The sequence below is a fragment of the Amblyomma mixtum genome, chromosome 2, assembly GCF_055824585.1.
Source record: "Amblyomma mixtum isolate Tamu chromosome 2, ASM5582458v1, whole genome shotgun sequence".
NCBI lineage: Eukaryota > Metazoa > Arthropoda > Arachnida > Ixodida > Ixodidae > Amblyomma > Amblyomma mixtum.
In genome coordinates, this window is record NC_143013.1 from 207,428,489 (window position 1) to 207,445,350 (window position 16,862).

A 16,862-nucleotide genomic window follows, 5' to 3' on the forward strand; every position below is an offset into this window, starting at 1 on the left:
TAAAGAAATAAAATATGCCCATAGTGAGCGCGCACAGCTGCAGTGATGTTCTACGAGACGCAAGTGTGCTGAAGAGGCATGGGTACTCGTAACTGGAGTGCGCAGTTGTCAAGCGCTAGCGCTTGCGCTCAATATTTATTCTTCATATTTGTTAATGCCATTGAAAAAATTAAAATTAGCATGGCGGAGTGTATCCTGGCGGAACTGGATGAGCAAGAATGAGCAGCGTCTTTCATGCATAGTGCCGACATGAGGGAGACTTGTTTTGATAACTGTGCACAGAAATGAAGAAAGTCAAGGGAGTAAGAAAAATTCGTCAGTTACACTTAAGACTCCTTACGTGTGGGAACGCGGAAGCATTAATGTCCCTGGGTGCACTGACCTCTACACGCACACATGCCCGTTTGACACCACCCGGAACGCTGAACGATTAATGAGTGCACCAGAATTTTTATATGAAAACTGGATTTTGAGGCAAGGAAACAGCGCGGTAAGTATCTCACATCTCTATGGCTACCTCAACTGCACCTAATGAAAAAAGCAGAGTCTTGGAAGGCATTAAACCAGGGTGTCGAACCGGAACCGAACCTGAACCGCAAACCGGAACAGAACCCGAATTTTCAGCCGGAACAGGAGCCGAACCGAACCCTTATTTTTTTCGGCATCTTGGAACTGAACCCGAACCAGAACGATTCAAAGGAACCGTTCCGAACCGCTTCGGGATTCGGTTCCGCGCGATTTTTTTTTTTGCAACGCCGCATACTTTTGGTTCAGACAAAATGAGATGGTCTAGCACGTAGGTTTACCTATCCGAAGCTGTCTGCGTTGGAAGCATGGGGCGAACCACAAAGAAGAGACACAGAGGCACACACATAGTGTGTGTCTCTGTGTCTCTTCTTTGTGGTTCGTCCCGTGTTTGCGCAACCTTCACCTCCACTACAGCGTCCATTATATAGCCTTCGTGTCCACTCGACACGTTAAACACGAGGTATTACTACTATTAGTACCAGTGCCCGCCGGGGTGGCTTAGTGGTTAAGGCGCTCGGCTGCTGACACGAAAGACGCGGGTTCGATCCCGGCTGCGGCGACTGAATTTCGATGAAGGCGAAATTCGAGAGGCCCGTGCGCTGTGCGATGTCAGTGCACGTTAAAGAACCCCAGGTGGTCGAAATTTCCGGAGCCCTCCAATACGGCGTCGCTCAAAGCCTCCTGAGTTGCTTCGGGACGTTCAACCCTAATAAACCAAACCAAAACTATTAGTACCAAATAAAGGATGGATAAATTGATGCAGCTTCTTTTTTTAGAGTCCGAATATTCTTTTCTGCACACGACAAAAAAAAAGCAAGGAAAGCGCGGGCTCTTGGCAGCGATGGAGATATCAGGAAAAAGTTATATACCGATTACACAAAGGGGGAATGTCGAAATGCATGCGTCCGCTGGCACGTGATAGTTATAACGCCCTGAAAGTTGCTACTGCAATGAAATATAACTGCGGTGACATTATTTCGTTACGCATTCGCTGAAGTGTTCTGCTTATAAAAAAAAATGATACCAGTCGCTTGCGGGTGGCTTCATGGCACTGTTCTCGGACTGCTAGATCTTGAATTCTCTGTTTAACGGCTTATATATACTTTTCGCGGTCATACTCCAGGTTCTTGGCGTCTTAGACGAGAGGCTTATGCTTGTTTGTGGTTTTTCGTAGAACACTTGGGCGACGGCTTACGTTGAGCATTCACAACAATGCGCCTCGGCTACATCGGGTGCAGGTGGGTGATGGGGGGACGAGTGAAGGTTGCTGAAGATGGGTTTTTACCAGTGAGTGCCCGCATGTTCGCCCACCGGAGTGTGCATCGAGGGTGGAGGCTGCACGCACGCACACAGCGTGGTTATATTTGGGAAAGCAGGCTAGACTGCTAACGCAGTAAAAAAGAGAAACTGAAACTAAAAGAGTATGCATACTCCGAGTTGGATTCGTACCAGTGGCGGCGCAACAGAAAAGCTTCGTTTAAGGCTTCTTCGTCATCTCCGAGGCTCCTTTTTATCTTTGTTACATCTAATATTAGGAACCTCTCTGACCCTTATCGTGCCTTGCTTGGTCTCGTCGAATAAAGCGATCTCGGCATAAGGCCTCACGCCACCACACATAAAAATTCCGGAACCAGTCAGCAGGTTGAACTTGCGTAACATATTCCTACTGCGTTAAAGAGCACTGTTGTTGGAACAGTGACCTCTTTGAACGCGGCGGTTCTGCGTGCTCATCCATCATGCGGGTTTTCCACACGCTAAGGAGTCCTATGAACACGAAGAGTTCGCACGGAATTCCGCAGACTTTCATCGCGGACAATGAAGTGCATGATCTCAATGCCTTTTGAGAGATTGCTGAAGTATTTCCCCCCCAAAAAAAAACACACAGCATCACGCAAAAAAAAAATAATTGCTCAATCATTTCTCGTTGGTCGCACAGGTCGCAATTCCCTGAACATGCCACAAACACCTCCATGCCGCGAAGGTACGGCCTAATGCCTAACGTCCATGTTTGAAGCGTGAAAAAATGTTTTCGCCACCGATTGAATCTACAGTCGAGCCCATTTATAACGATCCTGACGGTCACGCGGATTCCGTTAGATATACACGATGTTTGTAGTAAGTGGACCATCTCTATATAACAGCTAAAAATACTAAGGCTGCTAAAAGTGGCGTTTATTTCTTATAAAGCCGCGTTGGCCGGCAGTTACTCACTTTCTCAGTAGAGAGTTATAGCGTATCGTTACCTCGTTTACGTTACCTTTTACAGTATTACTGAACACCAGACTTTCCAGTCAGCGCTGCGCACGGCAGTGCCGCCTTTTATTGAATTTTTTGGTTGAAATGTTCTTTCCAGGGCACTATCGTGAAGGTTCAGAGGCGCTCTTTCGTTTTCTCGCTTACTACAGGCCACTAACTCTTCAACTTCGGGGGTAGTTTACAGCGCCTCCTCGTTCGCTGTAACCTAGTGCTGCGGCAAAATTTGTTCGCTGTATCTGCGGTAAATTGTCATTGCCCTTTTTAGTATATTGACGGTAGCACCGCAGCCTTTCGTAATAAGCGAGCATTCGTTATATCTGCTGTCGTTATAAGTGGATTCGACTACATCTGCTGAATTCGCTTTAATACACTGGTGTCAAGAAATGCTAGGTTTATGGTTTATTGGGGTTTAACGTCCCAAAGCAAAGACTATGAGGGACGCCGTAGTGAAGGGCTCCGGAAATTTCGACCACCTGGGGTTCTTTAACGGGCACTGACATCGCACAGCACACGGGCCTCTAGAATTTCGCCTTCATCGAAATTCAGCCACCGCGGCCGGGATCGAACCCGCGTCTTTCGGGCCAGCAGCCGAGCGCCGTAACCACTAAGCCACCGCGGCGGGAAAATGCTAGGTAAGGTTTCAGATATATAGGCAGAGGAAATAATGACAACCTTTGTCACCTGCCTTGCGGAGAGGTCGTACAGGTATCCTAAGGAAAAGCGAAGAGTGAGGAAACCGAATAGATCAGCACAAAGTTCTCTCACGACCATGTCCAGAAAAGACAGACGAGCACTGAGTATTCTGTTAAGCACAGCAGTCAAAAAGGGGTCGTTAGTACGTAGTTTTGTAAACAAATGCCCTGAAAGAAGTTTTTGTAAAATGGTGCACTACAAATTAACCAGACTCTTATAATAAGGGAGTAATTACTCATTGACGTCCGCCCGATCGAGCGCAGCCATACGGCCACAAAGGAAAGCTATACAGCTTTCACAGAAAATTCGTAGTTAAAGAAAAATTCGTCCTGGTCCGGGGTTCGAACCCGGGACCACCGCTACACCGGAGCAGTCGCTCTACCAATTGAGCTAACCGGGACGGCAAGCTTATGGTAGGGCGAGAGCGAATTGATCTATAACTCGAAGAGTGGGAACAGTGCTTTGACCAAATATTTAGGGGAATCCCCCAAGGTGGAGTAGATTTGTAATAAGGGAGTAATTACTCATGTAATTACCCGGGACCACCGGTGTAGCGGTGGTCACGGGTTCGAACCCCGGACCAGGACGAATTTTTCTTTAACTACGAAGTTTCTGTGAAAGCTGTATAGCTTTCCTTTGTGGCCGTATGGCTGCGCTCGGGTGGACGTCAATGAGTAATTACTCCCTTATTACAAATCTACTCCACCTTGGGGGATTCCCCTAAATATTTGGTCATAACCAGACTCTACCAAGGGCGCAAAAAGTTCTGCAGAGGCGCAGGTCCTTTTGTTAGAACCCCAGAAAAGTTACAAAAATTCTATATAGTGCAAGTATACCTTCTTTCTCGCAGAATGCTGCACTTGCAAGAATGTTGCGATGAAACTTCGCAACGATGTTGACAATTTGCGTCCATGCAGAAATGAAGCGTTCTCAATGTTCTCAATCCATCCGAATGCACTTTTTTTTATCAAACTCTTTTTATCAGTCGGAATTTCTCACATTGGCGAGAAGCCACGATTAGCTATGCTTTTGAAGTACTGAGCTATAGGAGCTCGAGATATATATTACGTGAGTCACAAAGGCGATATCGATGAGGTGATTCAAATAAAATGCGTTTGGTAGTCTCTTGATTTTAAGGACAGCCAGTGCTCTCACAAGGCTCTGGTTGGGTGGGGGATGGGCGGTTAAGGGGTTTCGTACCATGTAGTAAGGGGGGGGGGGGGGGGGGAGTGACTGGCAAGTCGGCTTCGGGGCTACGGTAAGGTGTCTCTCTGTATATATAGGTGCCGATACATGACAGCTTCGTTTACCAATAGTGCGCGGGACATTAGAGGCCACGTGCAGTGGTCACGTCGGCGTCCGCGTAAGAGCACTGCGTACAAGAAATTCCCGACTGACTCGAGCTTCAGGGAAGACCAATTACTCGCGCGACGGGTTCTCCGAAACTGCTAAAGACGGAGGGTTTTGTAGATGCAGAATTCACCGGCTTTTGGCCTTATACCTCATCAGATAGATTACGCGTACACATGATAGATTGTGCGTACACATAGCCAATTTTAATTAATTTCGACTTCATTTGATTTCGCTACTATTGCCGTAAATTCGCCTCTTTGCAGCGGACAATACATAAGTGGGTAAAGTGAGAACATCTCACATTAGTCCATTTTTTTGCACTTTTTATTCTATATATCAATGCGCGAGAAAAAAAGCAAACTGCATAACAATGTTGATTACAACCCATCTACGTTCTAAATTTTTTGTCCTGAACCCGTTTGAACCCGTTTGAACCGGTTCAGTACGGTCCGAACCGGTTCGAACCGGAACGAAATGTCGATCTGGAGCAGAACCCGGAACTGAACCCGAAAGGCGTGAACCCGAACCTGAACCGAACCCGAAAAAATTCCGGTTCGACACCCTGCATTAAACTAAAGAGGCTCATGTCATCGGTTCGAATCCCTGTCGCAAGCTAGCCTGGAACTTGACTAGCACAAATGAGCTATATGCAACCGGAAACCGTGTGCCGTGAGAAACCGTTTGCCGTGCGTAGTTCCGGGTGGTATCATAACATCTCTCGTTGCGCATAGATTACATGTGGTAGTCAAGTGGGAGGCTAGCTAGTCACTGCGTTCGAACCGACGACATATGCACCTTCAGTTTTATGCTTTCCCAGACTTTCGTAGCAGAATTGTGATGCGAGCGTTAGTCGTGCAGTTTCGGGTGGTATCATACCATGCGTTTGTGTGTGTGCAGGGGTGGGAGGGGGGGTGGTATTGAAAGAAAGAAGAAAGTGCATTTATTTAGCATAAAACATGAAATACGAAAACAAAACTTCAGGGACCCAACAAAATTTGTTTAAGGGTGCCGACCACTATAAGCGAATACATATGATGTAGACGACAGCAACAAATAACGCAACTATATAGCAGTTAGTATATTACAGCCCTCGACACTTGATATTAGTGAAAACATCAAGTAAACATATTATTTTTAGACAAAAAACTAAAACCAAAGCACTACGGATGTAGACTAAGATGGATTCAGTAGAAAATGTTTTATTTTTTTGAAAGGCATTAAGAATAGGTGAAATTTGAACATTATAATCAAGACTATTCCATCTTAAGTCATCTTAAGTGGCTGCGGAATTTTTTGTCTTGCCACCACTGGGATTTTCTGTACCATCTGCGAGTACACACACAGACTAACACGCATGCACGCCACCGGCTTCTCTCGTAATGTGTCTAGCAATACTTTTCTATTAATTCATTCGCGTAAAATGCGCTTGGGACCGAGCGGGTCAGTTCAGAGTAGAACTGCGCTAACGGAATGGGTACAAAACGCTGGATGGACATGAGGAAGCAATACCGCAGCAGCTACGCTTGGGACATCATTAGTTCTTGCCTGCCTGCTCCACTTATTTGCGCTCCTTCTGCGCCCTCTTCTGAAGGACATTTTAGCTCCTGTTAGATAAATAGCCGAGAAATATTCTCTTGAAGTCCATGTAGTTGTGCCATCTGTCGACCATTTCTCTTGAACAGAAAATATATATAACGAGTGTCCCTTTTCAGCACTCGTTAATAATGCCGCAAGTTGAAGGGCCAGCAAAGAGGCTACAGATGAGGCTACAGACAGCGTACCGAGTGATAGCAACAAGCAACTGCTATGTGTGAGGCCAAGCGAGAGACAGAAAGCTTCATAGTCTACGAAAGAATAGAACTTGAGGATGTTACATGCAGTGAACGGCAGTTGTGGCTTGTAACAGGAAAAATACCGCATGTTGTGATTCAATTGCAGAATGGATACCTTGAAAAGGAAGCGCCACAAGTGGGCAGCACAGAGTCATCTGAAGTCCGCAGAGTTGGAAATTGGCTGGGATAAGGTAGCCACTGACAACCGCAATGGTTTTCATTTCAAGCAATACCTTCGTCCTGCAGTGAGCGCAGCAGTATTGTTGACGATGATGAGGAGCGTCCGACAACTCGGTCAACTAATTTAGCTTCCGCTTAATAGTCTGTGCAATGTTTATAAATCCTTTGCTTCAGTTTTGTTTGAGATGTTCTGATGAAATTCTGGGGCTAATTCGCAAAACTCTGAGCGCATAACCCTTGCGTTACAAAGCCAAGTTGCGGCAATAGTAACAGGTTTAGAGCGCTTACTAGGAAAGCAGCCTTTGCTACACTTTACAGAGACGACCTTCCAGCAATGACACGTTCTAATTGGTAGTGCACCATATCACCGAGCCAGCAACTCTAGGAAAACGAAAAAGATCTTGAACACTTGGCCGTCCTTAAACATCACCTCTCGGACATCTCGTACAAGATTCGTTTTTTTACGTTTTTAGATTGTTCATGATCTCAGAATTGCTTGCATTTTTCTGAGGACGCTGCTGTCCTCTGATAAACTCTTCAAGGGCTGCAGACCTTCTGCTATAGATATTGTGTGCGTTCGTGGCAGTCGCTACCGCTTTCATGCTTAGTCCTGTTTCTCATGCAGGTTCATAGCTGAGGAGACGCCCAGTAGGACTGCTGATTGCTTGTTCAGTAGGTGCTTGGTACAGGGCGTGAAAGATTTCTTTAAAAAAATGCTCAAGCAAGGCTTGCGGAGGACTTGCACCTCTCACGATGCAGCATTGCCGTGAAGATCATTTTGACAATGCGAATCGCTGCGTAGAGATTTACTCTTATACCATTACTGACATGAGTGCAGTGGTTGTGACAAGTACTCGTCAATGATGGTGCTCCGCACATGCAAAGAGTTTTGGGATCAAAAAAGAAATGCGGGTCATTTCTGCCCACTCGCACGCTACTTAAAATGAGAACTGTGATCTTAGAAGCAGACCCGCCGAATGACGTGATGTCGAAAATTACACTTCAGGAGTTCTGCTGTCGTGACTTTACAGGCGCTGCATGATTTGTCTTGCACAACGATATCAAAGCGAGAGCGCAGTGCGTACGCTCAAAAGTTGAGAATGCACAGCGTGCAGGCCGTATGTTGTGCGGCGATTGTTTTGCGACGCCCCGCTTGAACGAGAAATGTAACTAACTGCGTTCACCATTTCAAGACTGGCATGACCTGGTTGCTGTCTTCGTTTCCGCAGACTACCTGATGGTACACGAGTGGGCTCACCTGCGGTACGGTGTTTTCGACGAGTTCGGCGCACCTGGTCACCCGCGGTACCCGGCCGTCTTCAAGCGCAGAGGACAGGCAAGACACTGACCACAGTAGAAAAAGAGGAAAAATATGTACAGTATGTGTCATACTTAGACGGAACACGACAATTCGTGAAAAGTAGCCCTCAGGAAGGAGCTGAAAAAAGATGCAGAGAACTCGAAAGAAGGAGCCTGAAGTCGCGCCCCTGATTCGTGCTGAAACAAACAAATCTCCAGCCGCCGCGGTGGCTCTGTGGTAATGGCGCTCGCCTGATGACCCGAAAGACGCGGGTTCGATCCCTGTCGCCGGCGGTCGAATTTCTGTGGAAGCGAAATTCTAGAGGCCTACGTAATTTGCGATGTCAGTGCATGCGATGTCAGTGAACCCCAGGGGGTCGAAATTTCCGGAGCCCTTCACTACGGCGTCCCATAGGTTGAGTTGCTTTGGGCCGTTAAACGCCAATAAAGTAAAGTGATCACCTCGTTAAGAGACGATTTAACAATTTCTCGTGTTCCCTCTAAGAATTTTGCGTACTGCACATAATAAGCGCATGCCGTACTGGCCTTGCAGCCAAAGACTATACCTCTATTTAATGTCGCTAATGAGACCTAATCGCTCGTAAGCTCTTAAAGCTTCGAGAAGCAATGTAGAAGCAAGTTCTAGTAGCCAGATGTAATCGAATGGCTGATACAACGTTGGTAGGTCCACATGCTAACAAATATTGTCTAATTTTCCCAAATGGGAAAATACACGCATTCAGGAACGCACAATGGCTGAAAATATGTGAACGGTCGTTCTGAAGAGCTGAAGCTATTTAATATTTTTGACATGTGACGAATCTGCCACTGATACTCTAAATAATATCTTCCTGTTAACTAAGTCACCATGATTAAGAATGGATGAATTGTTAGGCCTAATGCTGTTAGTTTCTTGTTTGGTCTGAATGTACCGCTATATCCGCTTTTAAACGAAATAAAATGACGTCTAGGAGTCTGGTCGATAGCGCACAGTCGTCTGTTGTGATAAAGGTCACTATGCAAGGCAGGGAAGTGTAAAACGAAATTTATCTAATGGAGGGCTCAACTTAGTGCATTGTCAAGCTCTCTTCTGAGCCGCATAGCGGAGCGCTTGAGGAACTTAACAAGGTGTAAAGTTGCTAAAGAGAAGACCAGTTTTTTTCCTTACAGAGGTTTAGAGCTCGAACAGTGCCGGAATTAAGTGTTCTACTGAACTTCTGCCAAACTTGTGCGTGCAGAGCATAAGAAAGGTCCGCAACTTTACTCCATCCTCTATCGATTTAGGCGTTACTCTTGATGGAAAATGCTTCAAGACTTTGCCAGAAAACAACGTGCCGAACTTGAAAGGACTGCAGTGGACTGTGTTGAAATTGGATCACTTTAAGGCATACATAAATATGTTGGGAACGAAGTAGACACAAACAGCATTAGAGGATAAAATGACTGGGAAACTGCATTGGTAAAATAAATTGGTGTAACCGCATCGTTTGCATGCGTATTAAGTCAGTATAGACGCGCCATTTTGGTGGCATATGTTTTATTGTGTACAACGGTGCGAAAAACACTTAGATGCATGAATCACCACGTGGGAGTCGCCTACGACCGCTAAATAATTAAGGGCACACATACATACATACATCTTTATTAACTCTCACAAGGTTACATTAGTAACAGAGGAGAGAGGACGCAAGGCAAAAAAGCTGCGTTGGTGCAGCTTGAGGGCCACCCTGCGCCCTCTGCCGGCGGTATCGCCTGGCACCTAATCACAACAGCAGAGGAAGAGCGCGCTCACAAGCACAAAAGAAAATACAGCCACAAAATATATACATTAACATTTGCATGATGTTATGCTTCTATTATCACTCGACTTTATTTGCCAAAAGAAACTGCTAAAAATTTTTATGTACAGGAAACGCATTTATAATCAACCGAGATACAAATCAAGTAGAAAGAAGATACACAAAGCTATATATATATGTTCTAATCATGAAGTCAAAATTATGCACATTCAAACAAAGGAATAAGTGTTATTAATTTATGCCGTCAAGTCTTTTCAAGTATGTTGTTGTTCTTGTGCAGAATATTGAGGTGGTGTGGTAGACTATATGTCGGTGACTGCTTACCGTATGTAGTGCGGCAGAAAGGTACGGACCATGACATTTTGTTCCGTGTGTTATAAGATGGAATCGAACGAATGAGGTTGAAACTTGATAAGAGGAGATCATTCTTAGTTGAAACAGCATTTTTATACATAGAGATTAACTTGAATGGGAATAACTCTGAGATTTTCATGATACTGAACCTTGCAAAATAGGAACCCGTATGAGTACACCACGGCACATTAGCTATTAATCTAATTGGTCATTTTTGCGCCATTAGAATTTTCATTTGGTTTTGCTTGGTTGTTGTCCCCGAGACCATAAGACAATAAGTTATATGTGGCAATATTAATGCATTGTAAATTAATATTTTAACTCTAGGCGGAAGTGTGTGCCTCTGGCGGCATAGGATGTCATTAATCTTGTTTATTTTAGCGCAGATATTCTCAGTATGCTTATCCCAATTAAGTGATTCGGTCCAAACAACACCAAGACATTTCACAGCTGTCACGACATCAATTTTTTTGTTTGGTAACCAAAGGTCAAAATTTGCACGCACCGTTCTGTTTTTAGCTCGGAATAATATTGCTTTGGTCTTCGTGATGTTTACCCTTAGGTAGTTCTTAAAGGACCGTTGACGCAGGAATTCTAAGAACTTATTGTCGTGTTCTAGCAGGTCTGTTTCTGTGTTACCTGAGGAAAGCATTGTGAGGTCGTCTGCATACGCTATTATGTTGACAGGAAGGGTAGCAGAAAATAAATCATTAATGTAAATATTAAATAATAGTTGGCCCAGAATGCTGCCTTGTGGTACACCAGAGAGGATAGCTTGCGAGGTTGATATAATGTTATTAAGGGAGACCATTTGTTTAAGATATTTCAGATATGAGTCAATTAAAGATAAGCTGTTACCTCTAATTCCACAGTTATTGAGTTTATGTACCAGTAAAGCATGATTAAGCAGGTCAAATGCTTTGGAAAATTACACAAATATTCCTAGTACAAGAAGCTTTTCCTCAAACGCATTTATTATTATTTCTTTTCGCTTAATTAGTGCCGTTTCCGTGGACCTTTGTTTTCTGAAACCAAACTGACTGTCTGACAGAACTGAATGTTTGACTAGAAAAGTATTGATTCTCACATAAATAATCTTTTCCAGACCTTTGGATAATATCGGACGAATGGAAATAGGCCTGTAGTTAGCCATATCTGAGGTAGCACCACCTTTGTGAATGACAGCCACTTTTGCTACCTGCATTTCTTTTGGAAACATGCCAGATTATATAGCTAGATTATAGATATGCATTAGTATTGGAGCTAGTATGTCAATTACGAATTTGAAGCGTTTGATCTGAAAGCCATCTTTATCTTCAGCTCTGCTATTTCTTAGATTTCTAAACACTGTCACTATTTCACCTTCATCAGTGGGATACATGAACAGGGATTCCGGAATGCATGGTGTATTATACGCGTAACCCACAGGTATGTCAGAGGGGCAGCATAACGTTTTGGTTATGTTAACAAAGTAATTATTAAATTAATTACACAGTTCCTCCCCACCTATTGGTTTACCATCTTTCATTATTGTCGTAATAGTTGTTTTTGAGGTGCGATTTAGTAATTTGATCAGTTGGTCCCACTGGTTGTTAACACTTATATTGGACCCCACCGAAAACGCATTACTAAAATAGCTTAGCTTAGCAGTTCGCAATTCTTTATTCAGCTGGTTTCGGTATTTCTTATATTTCTCAAGCTTGGAAGGCTCCCGTGATTTCATGAATTGCGCAAGCATTTTCTCTTTGGTCCTTATTTTGCGCAGCAGTTCTTGCGTAACCCACGGCTTATTTGGATTGCGTTTGCGCGGACGGACTAGTGGAAAACATTTATCATAGACAGTTTTAACTTTGAACAAAAAGGCATTGTACGCCTTAATCACGTCTTTTAAAGACAGCACATCGCCCCAACTAGTTTCATATAACATGGAACGAAAACGGTCGAGTGTGGTTATATAAACGCGTCGAAAATGTGGAGAGGGTGCTGCGGGGACTCGATAAAGGCGTTCGGCTGGGACGAAGGCAAAAACAGGGAGATGGTCATTTAAGTCGGATAGTACTGTGCCAGCTTTTGTTTCGCATTTTTCGGTGTTCGTGATTACAATATCGATACAGGAAGATGTGGTGCACGTGATGCGTGTAGGTACTTCGATAAGATTTAAAAAGCCATATGCATCTAGTAGGCTTATGAATTCTTGTTGTGCTGCTGAATGAAATCGCGTATCAACATTCAAATCACCCGATAAAAATAATATTTGCTGGTTTGTTACGTAATCAAACAGGCTTTCGAGAACGTCTAGGCACCCTCTCAAATTTCCATCAGGAGGACGGTACAGAACGGCAAATACGTCATTCCCACCTTCAACTGTCACGATTTCAATAACTACGGTAGAAACTGTGAATTCTTTTTGTTTTCTTTTGCAGTTTGTGTGTTCAATATCTATAACGACACACCGCCACCTCGGCGCCCAGGTCTATTGAGAGCAAAACCGGTATCTCCAAAAATATCATCTGCGACCTCTATTGACGGCTACTAACTAAAGTGGTTAAAATATGTGACAAAGGAAAGCCTTGCAAACCAACTCATAACGCAAACTGAACAAAAGCATGGACCATTGGTTTAGTGCTGCGCACAACAATAAAAAAAGAGAAAATGAAAGAACAAACGGCATGCGATATAATTGTTTACTCGCGATAAGGACGATGTGCACAATGGCAGAACATGACAGGCAACTAGTGACAGGCAACCAGATTTGTACACAGAAAGCGCCCACAAAGGAAAAATAAAGGTTATCAAGGGTGGCAGACAGCTGAGGTGGAGGGGGAAGTAAAGAAAAAATGTAAGTGTAGCGGTGTAGCTATTGGCCCAATGCTTCAATCATTCACGGATGCCTTTTTCGTAGAAGGGAAGCTTACTGTTGTTAACCGATTAAGCTTAGCACTATGAGCACAGCGGCACTGACGTACGCAATGCAGAAGCCTGCAGTCGAACACGCCGTCGAAGCGCCCTCTTTGCTGACCATGCGCAACGTGTCTTCTGTGCTGCGCAGACGCTGTTCAACACGTGTAGCGCCACCATCGTGACGTCACCACAGATGCAGGACGGTTCGCCCTGCGAAATCATCGAGGGCAGCCTGGAAGAGGACTGCATCGACTTCGAACCCGTGGCGGAGCTGACCAATGCGCGCTCATCCGTCATGTTCCTGCCTCCGCTCCCTACGGCAAGTGCACGAAGACCCGTGAGAGTGTCCCGATGACACCACACGCACACACACGCACACGCACACAGATGCTCACAAAGTGCAACTGATCACTAAAAAAACATTTGAGTGTGAAGGTACGGAAAGGTTTTGTTCCTAAGCGATCTCGAGAGAAGTTACATTGATAGCGAGGAATCGAAAATGTAGTTCTGCAAAGCCCAAAGCATCAGGGACCTGCATAGCTGGCATAATTTTTGGCCGATAATGATTAGTTAGCTTTCCATGTGGCAATGTTTGCTCGTTATTTTCTACCATTTTTATCGAGAGCCTTCCCAAAATTGTACTGAACAAAAAAGTTGCTGTTTTCGCAGCCTAAGTACTAAACCAGATACCTTGAATTTGTGTGCACGCGATTATTTACTCAGTGCATACTTATTCAGTGCACACACGCAAAAAGAGCTATGTAGCTCATTTTGTTCAATCTGATGAGCATTTTTATTCTGAATGTACAGAGTACAAAAGCCATGATCATACTTTATGTGAAGGCACCCGTATATGAGACCTATTGCAGTCCATGTGTTGTTTGTAGCACTTCGATTTAGTAACTGCGTAAATGTCTAGCAAAAATTCACGACGTCACATCGCCTGAGCTGTTATCGTTTTCGCACTAACCGCATTTGTTCCCTCTCGTTAGTCTGCTGAGCTATTTAATGCAATATTCACCTTTTTTTTTATTTCATGAAACAGTACATACAAATTGTCTGTAGCTATAATCTTCACGGCTATAGAAGGGCGCGAATATGAAAAAAAGAGAGTATAGGGAGAAGAATATATGGCAGTAGCTTATGATGAAGACACAACACACACACCAGCCAAAGCAAGTAAATACTCGGCACGCTGAATAAAACAAAAGAAAAAAAATGAGCCAACAACAGATGCAAAAATCAAATAACACAAACTCTTTCACTCACAAATTTTTGTGGACTAAAAAAAAAAGCTGTTTTGAGGCTACCAAAAAATTATGCTTGTACTTGATGTCAAAAATGCTTCAGTTATTAAACGGGAGCCGTTAACCTCTTGTAATCTTTGACCATTTGTGGCAGGTTTCCTACAGGAGTTCAATATTAGTGACTTTTCCTGTTTGTCTTATCCGTGATTTCAACGGTGTACGAGGCAAGGGATGATTATTTCTTATTACTGCGTTTGCTGCTTGAGTTATCTTCTGTTGGTGTTCCTTTGATGCCGGTAATCTGCAAAGTTGCTGGAACGATCTCCGAATAAGGTCAGCAGTCAATGAAAAATTTGCAATACGAACAGTATATTTCTGTGGTCGAATCACGGCACTGGCCTTACGTTTCATTACTTCAGTCCTAAAATCGAATAAATATCATAACTGCTGTGCAGAAACGTGTCCCGGTGGTTTAGTGGCCATCGTACTCAGCTGGTAAATCTAAGTATGTGGAATCGAATCTTGACCGCGGTAGCCACATTTTAATGGAGGCGAAATGCGAAAACGCCAATGTCACTGTGCGATTTCAGTCCACTACAACACACTGCACTCCATATCATTACGTACCCTTCGCAATGGGCTCTTTTACAGCTTATGTTGTGTTATTGCACCACTCCGTTACTCACGAGTAGCTTTGCGATTTTGAACCCTGCATGCCATTCCAAAACATACGATGTCATACTATGGCACAGCATAGAGAAGAATAGGCTCGACAACAGGAAAAAAAAAACCGCATCATGCCTACAAAAGAAAAACCGAAACCTTGTCTGGCGCTTACAAAAGCTTGACCACCAAGACCTAGTTGAGCGGAAAAAATATATTAAGACGGAAGCCTTCAATGTCTCATCGTTGTAAGCAGCTGTCGTCGACAGAAATGTCACGCTTTTCAATTGGTCGAAATGGTCGTGACCTCACAGTGCGCGAATTTCAAACTGGGCCAATTGTACTTTGGCTAGTAACCATGCAACCAATTGAAGGGGTCGTATAGTGACGTTCCAAGTAAGTGGGACCAAGCTTAGTTATTGCTTAATTACCCAATTAGCCTAATTAACTTTTCTAGTCAGGCCATATAAATAAATAAAACCAAGTAGGAAATTGGTCGAGCTCGGGAATCGAACCCCGGTCTTCGGCGTGCGAGACGAGCATGCTATCCACTCCGCCATGCCAGCTCGATGGTTTGGAATGAACAAAGGCGCGTCTAGTGAATACGGTGTCTTCGCTCACTCCCAGCCTCCTCCCTTCAATTCCGGCGAGGTTTAGGTGTCCACAGAGATATGAGAGACAGATACATTTCCTTTCCTAAAAAACCAATTTACCGACGAGCGAGGCGTAGAACCTAATGAGCGATGGCGTTCTATGGACTCCCTGGCAGCGTTGCAAGACGCTGTCGCGTTCCACACTCAGAGGCGAAGCTTAACATCTTAACCACACATCTGTGACCACACTTTAGGTCAAAAATGGCTGAGGCTTAACTTGGTTAAGCCTGGAGAATGCGAAGCATCATCGTGTCGCGTAATTTGAAGGCGCACAACCACAGCGACGGCGCGAGGTGGGCCCCCGTTGATTGATTGATTGATTGATTGATTGATTGATTGATTGATTGATTGATTGATTGATTGATTGATTGATTGATTGATTGATTGATTGATTGATTGATTGATTGATTGATAACTTTTATTTCCACCGATGTAGGAGGCCCCCTACTCCCCGTCCCTGGCACGCAGGCCTAGGGAACGGGGGACGGGACCTCCGCGACTAAAGACTGGCGAAGATACATTGTCTCTTCGCGGCTTCAGCCGCCAGGCGGACAGCTCGTTTCTGGTCGGCGGGGACCTCGCTTCGCAGAAGGGCCTCCCAGGCTTCTCTGCTCTTAATATTGTCCTCAGCACCCGGGGATCCAGGGCATTGCTAAATTATATGATCGAGGGTCCCCCTCGCTCCGCAGGTCTTACATTTGTCACCTTTTTTATCGTCTAACGTGGTTTGAAATAACCAGACAGGGTTAACGAAATTTCCGGCCTGTAATCGTCGCCAGGCGATGGCCTCTGTATTGGTTAAGTTTGGATCTGGTGGTGGCCTTAGACGCCTGCCTAACCTGTAGTGCACGGCGATTTCCGCGTACGTTTTCAAACGTTCGTCCATCCCCTGGGGGTCGGGCGGCTCTACAGTTACCCGGAAGTAGAGATCTCGGGCTAACATGTGGGCCGCCTCGTTACCGGGGACGGATGCGTGTGCTAGGACCCAAATTAAGGTAATCTTGCGATCAATTTTGGCTGCGGACAGAATTCGAGCCGTTTCTGGCGAGACCCTGCCCTTTCCGATGTTGCAGATTGCTGTTTTGCTGTCACTAAGAATCAAAC

At 44.6% G+C, this 16,862-nt stretch overlaps 1 pseudogene across 1 annotated transcript in view; it reads left to right on the plus strand.

Annotated features, from left to right (window-relative positions):
• The window catches only part of LOC149362375 (calcium-activated chloride channel regulator 4A-like), a 48,875-nt pseudogene that overhangs the window by 3,633 nt on the left and 28,380 nt on the right, over positions 1-16,862 (plus strand). The window contains exons 3-4 of the transcript XR_016288994.1: positions 8,072-8,178; positions 13,344-13,514. The product of XR_016288994.1 is annotated as a calcium-activated chloride channel regulator 4A-like (transcript). The remainder of the gene's footprint in view (positions 1-8,071; positions 8,179-13,343; positions 13,515-16,862) is intronic.